The 13225-nt window shown below is 40.5% G+C and overlaps 1 protein-coding gene across 1 annotated transcript in view; it reads right to left on the reverse strand.

Annotated features, from left to right (window-relative positions):
* The window catches only part of grin2ab (glutamate receptor, ionotropic, N-methyl D-aspartate 2A, b), a 93498-nt gene that overhangs the window by 76626 nt on the left and 3647 nt on the right, over positions 1-13225 (reverse strand). The gene's annotated exons all lie outside the window — the stretch shown is intronic.

A 13225-nucleotide genomic window follows, 5' to 3' on the forward strand; every position in this document is an offset into this window, starting at 1 on the left:
GGCAGCACTTAGCATACGCCGCCAAATCACACACCGCTACACTCCTGTCCCGGGGAATTAGTGTCAAGCCCCGACCAATCGGACGGGATCACGCCGACTTTCCCCGGAGTTAGCATCCGAGCCGGCGCGACGGAGGGCCGCAGTGTGCACACGCGTGCCGCGCCTCCTGCCCAAGTGGTCAGCGACCGAGATGGTCGCCGAGCGTTCCCGCTATTGTCTTGTGCAGTATTTGCATTTCTCCTCAAAGATTTGGGGGGGAGCGTTTCCTTCTGTGTTTTGCATTTATCCCAATATTTCCATGAAACTGAAAAAATGAAAGATCTAAATGATGCAATAATATTCAGCGGGCATAATTTGCTGGTGTCCCGCCGCCACTTAGACGAGTGTTCCCTCTTTGAAAACCTGTTATAAAAGGTGAGAGATTTGTATTTAATAACCACTTCACTGCAATAAAATGATTGAAAGGCCACTGAAGGGAGCTTTTTTATTTGGGCTCTTTCAAACCGCGCTTCCTGAATTGTGCAAATTTGCCGTCGAGCTGCAAATTAGTCTTGTCCAAAAAAATTTGCTGTTATTTCCTGGCTAAAGTTGAATCTAGATTTGTGAAAATGATAACCACAGTCAAAAGCCAGAGACAACACGCATCCGGTGCCTGAATGGGAGCTGGCACTAAGTGGCCCCTCAAGCGGCTCCGGCGACAATGAATCAGCGGACATCTTTGTGCGCACTGTAACACAACCCAGAGAGATTTTCCTCGGATATAAGCACATCTTTTGGTTCAACAATGTTAGCACTAACGCCTATTAGACGACGCTCACGTGGGTGTAATTGCTTAAACCTATCAGTCCACAACTTCATTCTCTCCTTCATCGCCAGCGAAGCAGCTCTGCACACTGTCTCTAGATGACAACACAAATTAGGCTCCCGGTTATGTGGGCCTCGTCTCCCCAAATATCTCAAAGTGATAGCGTCTTTGTAGACATGCAAGGGGCTTGTAAAAAAGTCTGTTGGCTCATTGAGAGACTTTAGATTGACTGACGTCTGCTGCAAAGTGGGACAAGTTTTCACTGCGGAGGGAAAGAAATATCAAAACATACACTGAAACAACCTAATTCACATTCTCTACTGTCCCTCACTGCTTTGCCTTTGGTGGCTGAATGTGCAAATATATTTGGGTGGAGATTTACTTCAAGGCTACAAGTGTAACATGCATTGGACAGAACTTCTTCTTTCTGTGAAGTGTTTCCAAAAAAGTATAATAAACTGCAACATACTGATTTACTCCTTCATTCTATTTAGTCTGATGTGAATATTTTTGTCACTTTTCTTTTTTAATATATAATTTTCCATGACGATAATTGTTTTTATTATTATATTTGTTTTTATTCTATTTTAACTATTATGGCTTTGACACTTATTCATATTACAATGTTTTTATATTTGCAATATCCTCTCATTTTATATAATTTCATCTCGTGCCTTAAGTCGGGCCATGCATTTGTCATATCTTGGCTTTTTGTCTTGAACCACATTGAGTCTATGCTTGTCATATAGTAATATGTGCAGTATAAATAAACTTGACTGGACTTTTTCCTATTATATTTAATTTCTTTTGCACTAATGATCTGTTATTTTTCCCGCAAATACTGTCCTTGTAAAATTGACTGGTGTTCGATGTGTACAATGTAGAAATGTCATTTTAAAATCATCTCTGGATGTTGGTCGAACCATTAAAAAAAACAAAAAAACAAATGTGAAGTTATAGCCTAAATGCATCTGCCCTTGACTCAACATTAACAGAAGAGCCTGAAAAATGTGTGGTTCAACCGGAGAACATGGTGCTCAGATAGCGTGTAGAAATCGCCACTCCTTAATCTTAAGTCATTCACATTAGCTGGAAGACAAAAAGAAGTCAAAGTACACATTAACATCAAACACACAAACTTATGTATTGTATTATATATGTATACTATTGTATTATCAGAGATAATAGCACTCTACAGTCTCAGGGTTGAATAATATTGTACCTCCTATCATTACCTACTTAGTGTGCAGTGGCACAGCTATGGGCTGGCGTGAGATAGCGGCGGCTGCCTTCACATAAAGACAACTTTTCTACAAATTCTCCATCATCACATGGTTTTGGGTTGTTTCTTCCCCCCACTTTGGTTTTTAATGCCCATATTACCCAATTCCCAACTCTGGGTGCCAGGGCCAGATTTATGTACATATTTGCATTGGCAATCTGCATGAAATTAGCATCTGACTTACTAAAGCAGTCGCTAATTAACAGTAACTGGGACTTGGGTCTTTTACGTGCATTCTGCATATATACAAGATCTCAAAAGAGACACAGTTTGACGGTGAAATGGGGTTGTGACGGGGGTAATATATCAAGATGGAAATCAAGCCCAGGAAGAGGAATCAAAACGTAGTGATGCTAAAATAAAAAAATCCTCAATACAAATGAAAATTTATCTTTCCAAACCATTTACGAAGGCCTTGATTAAACTCTCTGCAGTTATGTGTCTATTACTGTAATTTTGATAGAATCCAGTGTGAGAAACAACCCATCACAACTTAGTGTCGGGAGTGCAATCACCAAATTTTTAATTAACGAAGACGAATTATCTCAAATTTAGATTAAAAGACCACAACAACTCTTCATCCCAACTTTGTTTACTGTAGAAAAATTTGCAGCAATATTGTGTTGCTTTACTTTTACTTTCCTTTCTAAGAAGCTGTCACTCCAACTTCTTAATAATTCAGTGTTGTGCCCCTAGACATATTTCTGCCGTTATGGTTATAACTTCATGGCGCTGGGTTATTAATTTTAGTTTTCCCCACTACAACCTCCCTTTAATGTATAATTCCACGTCTGAAAATCTGTCTTGATAGTAAACTCACCCCTTGAATACAGGGCGAGTCTTCATAAATGCACCGGAACGTGCAGTCAACCACATCTATCAGATCTCCTCCCGATATGTGTGCATCCCTCCTGTAAGTGCTAAATGCATTCGCATGAAGATGAGGCTCGCACTGATCATATGCACGCTGCGTCTCAGATGACAGGCAATACGGCACTCCCAAGCTGGTGCGCCCGTTTGATGAATAACACTCACTTCAAATGAATTTTTGGGTCGTCTACTTCTGTCGGTTTTGCAGTTGCTAAACAAAAGCTAGCGGCCTGGCGCTATATAACAATCACAGAGAAACCTGCAGATTGTTAATGGGCTTTTTATGCCGGTATCCGATGATTATTTGATTCACTGTCAGAAAATTGTTTTGATTTTCAGGTACATTGAGCGAGTTTAGGTGAGAAAGAGTGTCGAGGAAAAGCAGCAGAGGGAAGTTGAAGAACAACAGTGTGCAGTGTGGCCTCTGCTCTTTCCTTTACAGAGGAGAGCGGTTCATCGTTATGTTTGTCGGGAAGGATGCACAGTGTACAGAAAGTTAAAAGAAGAGCAGGCCGCCCACCTTTATTGTTTCTAAGTTTTATTTGGCCGCAAACAGTACTGTGACAAGCAAGCCGAGCTCGTCACACCACCAGGCAGCCTGCGTAAAAATTGTGTCTCAGCTGGGTTTGGGAAAAAATAGAAAGGAAATTAAAACACATTGCAGATGGTGGTGTGACGTCCTCAAGGACATATTTGGACTGGATTTAAAGAGTGAAGAAACCATTGTTAAAAACATTGTTTCTTGGTTTCTGTGGGTTAGGGGCTACTTCTTCTTAAACACACTACAGACACATTGCATTGCCCCATTAGTATATAGCTTCTAATGATAATACTACATAGTATGCATGACAGCAGGAGGGAAACTTGTCTCTCCAAATTAAAAAAAAGAAACATTCGTAGGATATTACATTCATTGTTGCATATGTCTATAATCTGAAATTGATTCTTGAGAGACGATGCTGAAATTGCGTGGAGGTCAATTGAGTGTACTGCAGGAATATGATATGATAATTTATATGTGGAGTGAATTGGTTTGAATAATATCTCTGATTCTCATAACTCAGCATTCATTCAGCTGTAATTTAGCATTTAATCAATTTTAATGATAAAAAAAATAATGCACTTCTTGCTACAGTATTGAGATTTTATTGCTGCAATTATGGGATTATCATTATCAATCATAATTAGCTTGTGACAATACACAACAAGTCATTATTACATTTTTACACTTGTATTTGAAGGAATAGTTCAACATATTTTGGGGGGATAAACATTTATTTAGTTTCTAGTTAAAGGGATCGGATTAGCTTAGCATAAAGACTGGAAACAGAGTGAAAGAGATCAGCCTGGCTCTGTCCAGAAATAACCAAATTTAAATAACCAGCAACTCGAACGCGTATTGATATTCATGTTTCTTTCTGTACAAAAAGTCTTTGACATCCAGTCAAGTAGCAGTTTAGATAAATGTCTGTCCCGTCTCTTATAATACAAAGAATGTAGTGAATACTTTGAAGGACTTGAATAAAATGTATTAAATGTATTGTGTTACAAGTTAATGAATTGAGTTAAAAGGAATAAGGATCTGATTGTCAAGAAGTAGGACAAAGTCTGTCAAGATTGGGTTCAGGAAGGACGCCGACCTGAACCCAATCGAGATAGGAGGAGCTGGAGACACAAAGGACCAATAAGAGCTCTGTATGAGTGGGGCCTCATCTTCATTGCTGGCTACCTGGCTACATTGACGAAATATATGATGACAGAAAGATTAGTGACTGAAGTCTCGAAGAGATCGAAGCAGCTCCACAAGCCGTTGGAGGTAAAAATCTTGGCTCCACGTATTTGTTTGCTGATGGTTAAAGGGGCAGTAAGCGATTATAAAGCAATACACGTTTTGTAAAAATCAGCAAATATTTCCAGACAGACCGCGGAGCTGACGGTTCTGTGTCTGCGTGCTTTCTCCAAAATGTCTTACTGCCCCTTTAATGGCGACGCAGGCCGGTCAAATACATCACTCGCAGCGAGTTTTGGGACAGTGACTTATATCAGTTCCTCATTTTTTTACCAATTACCGAGCAGCGAAAACGTAACGCGTTCCGTTGCCCATTACTTCACTTTCGGGACGCGGCCACGCGCTGTCAGACGTGCCAACCACGGGTCGCGTCTTTTGTATTAAACGCGTGTAGAACAGGAAAACAAGACATTGCGGTTCAACAAGCAGACAGGCCGTAACTGGAGGGATGTATTGATCCGGTGTTATTTCAACAGTGTGGTTAATACATGAGCTGGACCCTTATAAAAGACCTTGAGACCTCACATCCCCCTCAGGCTTAAAGCTTATGGTCGCGTTGGCAGGTGTCAGTTCTTTGCACTTCACTGGCTTCCAGTGGAGTTCTGATCAGGTCATGTTCAATTAAATACAGGATTTCACATGGAAGGGCTTACAGCTATGGATTATTTGAGGAGAGTATGAGAAGACTATCCCCTAATAGGATTTAGATGCCTTTTTCATTGTTTTACTGATATCTTTACGTGTAGTCATTTATAAAAATGCTATATTTTATGAGTGTCTATATTTTTTTGCTGCTTCATGAAACAATGTCATTATTGTTTGTTAACATGATGATTTCTTTTTAATGCTTTATTTCATGTTTTTCCAACCTTCCTCAATGTCGGCCATTGAACGTCTGTCTTCGTGGAGGTTTGTGAATTGTGTGAGCACCTGGGACAATGGCGGAAATAGCTCCAGGACTTAAATCGCTCTATCGCTAACACAGTCTGACATGTTGTAGTTCATAAATGTATGAGAAAACTGACAGTGATCCAAACCTGACCAAACATATGGCACAACAAGAGTATACTTGAGAAGCAGATACTACACACGCCATGATTATTCCAAAAAACCAAACATTGATATAATGTTGCCTCTGCTACAACCAAAGAATGAAAGGAAAAATTTAATGCAATTGCAGTGCATCACCTCGAAATGATCTCGATTACAGATGCACTTTCACATAATATACTTAAATGAGCTTTTTCTGACCTGGGAGCACCAGGAGTTTGTATTTTCCAAAGATTGCCATGCATTTACTAAAGCACAGTGTGTATCATTATCCACCCACCCCTGACACCGAACAGCAAAACACCAATTGTTTGTTCTCTCGATTCGACAGCGGAGTGTGTTGAAAAGGTCTTGTTTGAAATATTACATTTTTATTTGTTTAACATTGATGCAAGTCTCTCCCTGCTTGTCCTCGATAAAAAAACGCCTGCCTTCTCCCTGCTCCCCTAGACACTCTTTTAACAGCCCTACAGCCTTTTTTTCCACATCAAAATTTCAGCAAAGCAGAGAAATGTGTGTACATGTGTTAGGACGACACACTTTTGGCCAATTCTATCTCTTTTCTTTTTGCATGCTTGTGGCATGTGTGGAACCAGGGGAACAGAAAATGGCCGCAAGAGTTCTGTCATTCATATTTTATTAGTAATAAACATGAATATGCAAAGGACAATGCCAAACACCAGAAAGGACACACTCCCTGATTCACTAAGGGACTGCGTTGTGTGTTCTTATGTGTGTGTGTCTTTATATCTATCTGTCCATGTGTTTGACTTTGAGCGTATTCATGTTTTTATGCAGTGAGATGTAAAGAAACGACCCCTGTAAAGACAAACGATGAGGGCGGGGCAGGAAAAGGTTAGCAGGGGCATAAAAATAAAGATATTATGAAGCTGTGCCAAAGCTGCGAGGTGAGAGGACATTCAGGCCGGATAGTTCTGACCTTGGAAAGATGCAGCGAGGCCTTATTTTGGTGTAGCCTGAAAGGCTTGTTATGTTTTTCATTAAGATGCACTTTTCTTTATTTTAGATGTGAAATTTTTTTAATTTTGAAGCATAAAGCATGGATATTTGTATGTCATAACAATGATATATGTCTAAGGAATATGTTTAAGTCAAAGAAGTCACACTGTTAAGTGCAGCGACAAATTAAATCCGTATAATAACCAGGCAGGAAATCATTTGCGAAAGTTTGAAGCATTTCTTTGTTTATGCAAGAAGAGTTTGCAGTAAATTCATTTGAATTGAAATGTAAATGTTAAAACTGTAAGTGACCCCAAACTCTGTGAAACTAGGTTTTGCAAGACTATGGCACAGGACGAGACCGGGCCATCCTCATGAATACACAATGTGATTTTTCTTGCTTTCAATTATTGAAAGGAGCTGAAACATTAAAATGACACGGGACGGTTGTAGACAATCATCATAAGCTTCGTTAGACAGTCTGATGTAATGACGGAATAAATTCCCCCTTTTAATTTTTAACCAAAAACGGATTTTTTTTCCATGCATGACGACGGGTGCACCGAACTCTCCGCCAATCTATAATTGATGAAAGTGAAGACATTCATTAATCGACCAATTTCTTTCTTCTAAAGACTACGTATTGATGTAATAAGTTAAAGAAATAGAATTATGATATATGATGTCATACATGAAATAGTTTGGATCACTTTTTTTTCAACCTTTCCCTCTTGAAAACCTGCCCATGCTCTTTCCCGTTTCATGTTCCTCTCCCGAGGCACATTTCAGACATGCATATTGTAATGTAAATGTACTGACACTTGTACATGTCTCATGTTTGAACCTACTCCAGAACCACTTGTGTAAAAGTCACCGCAGCACGCTCACTAAGTTGGACCTAGTAACAGCAGCTCTTAAAGGAGACATACTATGCTATATAAAGTCGAAATGTGGAGAATAAAGTTGAAATACTTCAAGAATAAAATCGAAAATTGTGACCTGGAAGCACTTTTCAGCAGCACCAACCAACCGGATGTTGATGTTTTGTTAGCCAGTCTGCTAGCTAACGCTATCTGCTAGCCAAGTTGGAAAATTGCAATATTATTATTGACCGGCTGAAGCTGGAAGAAACGATGCGGTGACAACATGTTGTCAAACGGTGTTTGCACATGAACCTGAACGAGTGTCCTGACGCGTTAACGTTCAACTGCAAACAACTGTTGATGAATTTTGAGAGGCGTGCAGTTAGCGAAGCTAGCGTAGCTCTGCTAATGTTAGTAAACGTGGATGTGTGACAGCTGAACTGAACTGGAACCACAACACGGCCGTTTAGGGCTATTTCAACTTTATTCTCCACATTTTCGACTTTAATCTCGAAATGTTAAATTAATAACAAAAAATCTTCCCCCTCATTTTCATTCCTTTGCGTGGCCCTAAAGCTCTTCCGTACTTTCCTTGGAAGAGGTTCTTCCAGACCTTGGAAGAGGTTCTTCCAAGGTCTGTAAAAGGTCTGCAGAGTTAAAAAGCCCAAGTCCACGGAGCTCCTCTCCCCCGACAGAAAACACTGCTCCTGGAGACATGACTTGTACTGTACATACCATTTGCCCTTTTTTAGGGCAGTGGGCCTAGACTGATTGATTTGGAAACCTTCATTTTCAGATTTTAAAAAGCCGTATTAATATCCTACATTATATCACTATGAAATGTGAAGCCATTTACTGTATGTTTGTGGTCAGGGCATGCATTTAAAGAGCAGCCAACGTGCAATCTATCCTTGATCATTCATCCCCGGGCACCCGTGTCTGGTCAAAGTATGTTTTTTTGATGTGTTGCTCATCGCCATTAAAAGCTGCACTTGGCAGGAAGAGACGGTGGCTTCAAATATTCCCACATCACCGAATGCCCCGTCTGGCAGAGACAGTGCTTTGTCGTCAGTGTCGAAGGGAGCATTATTGGTCGGAGTAATATATTTTGGATGCAGATGTTTTGTGAATATTTTTGCCCTCGGTTTTCCTGCTGCCTGGCAGAGTTTCCACCACAGGATAATTTAGAAACAAAAACATTATTAAAAGTGGCTAGACAATGACACACTGAATCATGGAGTGATTCCTATTATCCTGGAAATCTGGTCAATTTTGGCCCATGTTGAGGATTTCCTTACAGATTTCAGAATCATTCATTTTGATGACGCCTTAAAAAACTCAACAGGATTCATGGCAAAACTCAATCCTGGTTGCTTTGCTGTCAAATTGTTTTACTATTGCAGATGATCAGCGGCCTCTTTAATTTGACGGTGTAATTTGTAGTTATCAGATTTGTCAAACTCAATATCATGATATATTTTAAGGGGCATTCATTGGTGTGTGAATTTGTTTTACATTAGAAAATCAGCTACACTCATAGTTTGTTTTCTTATTTATCAAATCAATTTGTTTCTCCAATGTAAGCAGCTTATCCTCCAAACATCAGTGCACCGGGATGAGAGTATGAAAATGGAATTTAGCACCAATGTGCACCGTTAAAATTGGGGCCTGGGCTTTATTTCAAAAAATGTAATTACTGCGAACAGATTTACTGGTTAATCTACAAGCAGATAATTACAGTACCAATCATTTTATATAGTTATTTTCAAACCACAGTTACACTGTGCTTGGCAAACAGGTAAATAACCCACAACAAAAAAACAAAAAAAATCAACAGCAGAATCAATAAAAGCGGAGTCAGTGCTCCAGGAAGTCTCATAGGTGCTGTGTTTGTACACACCAGAGACGAGAGGAAGTCCTTTGACCCACGTAAAAACACTGAATTGCAGCAGGTGCAAATGAGAAGAGATAAAAGCGCGGATGACTTTCACCCAATCAATAATGGATAAAACAGCTTAATTTTGACAGCATTCCTTTTTTATGGAGAAAATAAGCTCAAACAACTCTCGAGCAACTCATCCAAAATGGGGAACTTCTTTGGTTCACACCTGTAGGGACACGGCTGGCTATCGAATAATGTATGTGGAGTAAAAACATTTTACATTTGCATTAAACAGAGACGTCACTTATCGCTATCGGTGACATGACAGTGATTGTGACTATAACCAACGAGCCACAAATGTACAGTAGCCAACTAGCAATAAAAGGGGAGACGTGCTTGTGTTGATATTGACGTCTTCTAGCCAACTTTAACCTCGTGCTCACTAACAAAACAATGTGTTTTGGGCCTGTAACCCTCAAATCCATCTACAAACTCTCCAAACTAAAGAACAACTCACAAGGAAAACAAGTTGTTTGTCTTTCAACAAAAAATTGACAAGTGTCATTTATTTTTCTGGTCCCAAAATGCAGACGCTCAGCTAAGGCAGGTAAGTATGATTGAGATAATTTGATGAATGCAGGCGGTTTCAAACAGAGGCTACATCGGCATTGCTCCCTTTTTTTGTCTTCAAATGCATCACTGCTGCCGCACCACATGCAGTCCAAACCATTCTGGAGCTTTCAAGAGCCTAAAGAGGAACAGGGATAACTGGACACAGGTGAATCACAAGACAATAAACAACAGACAGGAAGTTAAACGTCCAACAGACAGACAAGGTGAGAGTTATCAGTCCCGAGAGGAGCAGCTCATGACAACGTTCACAGTATGTGCTCTGGAGCCGACTACTGACTTCACATCACTGGCACAGTTAGCACTGAGCACACAGAGCCAGACTTCCTCTTTCAAGACGTTGCCGCTGGCATTGTCAAGAGAATTTGAATAACAATATTCGTTTTGCACCCTCTTTTGCCAAAAGACTGACGGTGTGACAGAAGAACGGGATTGTGCTGCACTATAGTACCAGTGCTTAAGGAAAAAACGCCCTACTGTGCACATGTTATCTCCTCTGGCGTAATAATATCGGATTCGTTGTAAAAGGGAAAAAAAGAGAGAAGAAAGTATTAATCATCTCCGTAACACAGTGAAATAATTGTGATGTAACATATGTGAGACGTGAATTTGTGCGGATTCAAGCAGCCATCTTTCCTGGAATCAGTGAGACCACCTCTTGATATAATAACACTGGTACATTTATAGGCCTGGCTCTCTCCTCGTAGCCACGGAAAAGCTTAATTGAATTGGATTTAAAAAGCTGACGGATGTCTTAACTGGGCCAGTGCTAAATCAGTCTGAACCCAAATCTGTTGTCCGTAAAAGCATCAAATATGAATATGGGGTTTTGGGGGCGTTAAGTGGATCAAAAAGACTGGCCGGCCGCTCTCAGACACCTAAGCCTCCGTCTGAGCTCGGGGGGGGGGGACCCCGCCGACCGACAATGTGCAGAAGGCATCATTTAAGGTAACGACTAAGCCTCCTAGGGGGCTGGAAATGTTCTCACTCTCAAAGCCACATGTTGTGCTTTATACTGATCAAGCTAATTCAAAAGCACAGCATTGGAATAGACTCGGTGGGGGGGGACGATACACATACACCACTTTAAAAGCCTTCAGCTTGTCGACTGAAAGAAGAACAGCGGCATCAAAGGCGAGCACGTCTGCGTTCGACGTATTCTGAACAATGACCCCTGACAATCGATAGACATGTCGCATTTCCTTCTTTCAAAAGAGGTGTACGCAAAGGTTGTTTTTGTTTTTTTTAAAGCTGAACTAATCAACACTGGAATATGAATCCAATGGTCACATGTACTAGTTAAGGTGTTGTTTGCCCTGCAGGTTCCTCTCAGCTCTTTCGCTTTGCTGTCATTGTTGTTGATTCCCCTCCAGTCGGCAGATTCACTTTTTTTGGGTTCAGTCACTCCGCTCCCGTCAACCTAATTTCCAACATCGAACTGGCAGCAGCTGTTTTGAGCGCAGAGGCTCCGATAAACACGGGACGTGTGCGCTACCTGCCTGGAAGGGTCGGCTAGTGACGTTGAAACCAACGCCAATGTTGTTCCGTGCCCGCCGGCGTAAATAAGCAGTTGTTTGCCGACACGCTTACGAGGTGATAATTCGTCAGTGTTGTGTTTACACCTTGTAATGCCGCGGTCAAGTGGCCCAAAAAAAAAAAAAAATTCCATTGATGCAGCTTCGACTATTTAATAATTCATATGGCATGATCCCGAATCAAACTACACCAAGCAGTCTCGGTGAGAGAGTTGACAGACGAGGACTTCAGGCCTCAGCATAAATTTCTCAGCACCCACTTAACGTTTGTCCTACATCTCTTCAATAAATAATGCTATCAATAACTGCATTCTGTTTGGTGAAAGGGGATTTGTGTGAAGAAAGGGAAAACGGTATGAAAGACCTTCTATTGGAGTCTACTGTACAGTGAATAAGATCCTCAGGGCAACATTCAACATGTCACTGAATGGCCAACGTCGTCCCCTACAAAAAAAAAAAAAAAAAAACGATTCTGCAACATGTCACACAGTAAAGGCATTAATTCAAAGCTATTTACTGTATATAAAAGGTACAAAAGGCCACTTCATCCACCATCCAGCTGGTCCCTTCCATCTGCAACAATGGCATCAGGGTAGAGAGACTGTTTTGACAGATTTGTTGGTTAAAATAGTAACATGAAATCCTACTTTTGATTCATATTCCAGGCGTATAGGGGGCAATATCTTGGTTTCCGCTCTATTATGCTTGTCGTGTCTCTAAACGCACCCTGAAACCACCTCTCAAGTAGGATCAAGATTATTATCCTGATCTTCAGCATCAAAACCATCTGCCTCCGGGTCAAAAGGAAGAAAAAAACACAGATACAAGTTTTAAGATCGATTGAAAGTCGGATTTGATTTCTTAAATCCAAATCCTAGCCCGAGCAATGAGAATTATTATTTCTCGGGCTGAAAAAAAACAAAACACACACACACAATTTTCTGATTTATTCCAACAAGATTACGCAAATCCCATCAGTAAAGTTTGTGAAAAAGTGGGCTGGAACTGGATAACACTTATCTGCAATCTGAAGAAGATGAAAGCACTTAAGAAACATTAAAGATACACTGAAGGTGTGCACTTTACTCGCTATAAACAATAAGTCAAATGCCCATGTGCAGGTCAGACCACTGTACCGTAATGGCAAATACTACTATGACACAGTTACTGAAATTGTATACATGAATGTAAAACTAGCGCCGTCAGAACATGTACAAAGAAGGGCCGCTTGCGTATGAATGGGTCAAATGGACGTCGTCACAGAACATCAAGTTCATTCTAAAAATATCAGTTATAAAAAAAAGGACAAAATTAGTCAAACCCTACTTGATCACACTGTGGCTGACTAACTCATTAAATGAGACCACCGACTATGTTTTGATTAAATGATTAAACAGAGCGCGGTCATAAGAGGCTTTTGGGGTTATTAACTTGTGCACGAGGCGGCACATTCGCATCGATATACAGAGGACCAGCAGGGGTCAAATGAGTCATTATCATATGTCACTCAGTCCTTCGCACTGGTAATTGCTACGAGCAGGAAAATGAAAACGCTCATT

Source organism: Scophthalmus maximus, chromosome 8 (genome assembly GCF_022379125.1).
Source record: "Scophthalmus maximus strain ysfricsl-2021 chromosome 8, ASM2237912v1, whole genome shotgun sequence".
In the NCBI taxonomy this organism is placed as follows: Eukaryota; Metazoa; Chordata; class Actinopteri; order Pleuronectiformes; family Scophthalmidae; genus Scophthalmus; species Scophthalmus maximus.